Here is a 1,143-nt window from a genome sequence, read left to right as displayed (position 1 = left end):
ATGAGTAAAGTGTAAGTGAAGTGACAAAAAATGTGTAACAAATGGCAAAAAATGGTCCAAAAGTGACAAAAATGTGATAAGAAAAGAGTGAAAAGTGACAAAAACAGGCCAAAAGTGGCAAAACAATTGACATAAAAGAGGAAACAGGTGCTATGTAAAGGCGAAAGGTAGCTTAAATGAGCAAAATGAGGCAAACAATAGTGGAAAAGGGCAAAAATGTGGAACAAAAAGAGGCAAAATGTAGGGAAAAAGTAAAGAAGTGATATTTATTGGGAAAAAAGTAGCTTATTTGGATGAAAAGTGGCAAAAAAAATTGTGAAATAATCGACAAAAATTGGATAAAAGTGTCACATTTTTTGGTAAATGGGTTAAAAATGGGACCAAGGAAGTTGCAAAATGGGCAAAGAAAATGGTAAAGAGGGGTTAAAAAGTTCCCCCTTTTGTGGTTTTTTGGGGGAATAATAATCAAAATGAAAACATAAAGAGCCACATGTTGAGTACCACTGATGTAATAACAGATTTATAATGGTTTTGGTAAATTATTTTAATAAAATAAATTAGGAGTTAGTTGCCCTACCCTTAGAACACCCTCACTTTTAAAATCGCTGCTCCATCCCTGTGTGTGTGTGTGTTTCAGGAACTTAAAGGGATCCTCCACTGTTTTTACAAAAGTGGCCTAAATCCTTTGAAATGTCCTCATTAGAAGATCTATGCCTATTATTATTATACATTATTTTGCACCATATTCCAGTCCCTCCAGGATTGAGCGGGCATTTTTTGTGATTGTTGCGGGCTGAAATGCCTGATTTTGCGGGACATTTTTCCAAAAGTTGTAATAAAACTTTTTACTCTTTTTTTGTTGCAAATAAAGAGTGTGTGAATACAACAGGTGCAGGGATTGCAAAATGCATCCAGGAAGTGATGTCAGAGCTGGATGTCCAATCAATAACCAGGACCAGACATTTAGATGAACCATTTACTGTGACTGAAATTAAGAACGCTATGATGTCCATGCAAAGTGGAAAAAGGCCCTGGCCTGATGGTTTTCCGTCAGAATTCTATAAAGATTTTATTGATAAATGATCTCTCCTTATGCTTACCATGCTTAAAGAGGCTTCTGAATCTGGTGTTTTACCACTCACC

Source organism: Gouania willdenowi, chromosome 3 (genome assembly GCF_900634775.1).
Source record: "Gouania willdenowi chromosome 3, fGouWil2.1, whole genome shotgun sequence".
NCBI classification, from domain to species: Eukaryota; Metazoa; Chordata; class Actinopteri; order Blenniiformes; family Gobiesocidae; genus Gouania; species Gouania willdenowi.
Note: the sequence above shows the minus strand (reverse complement) of the source record.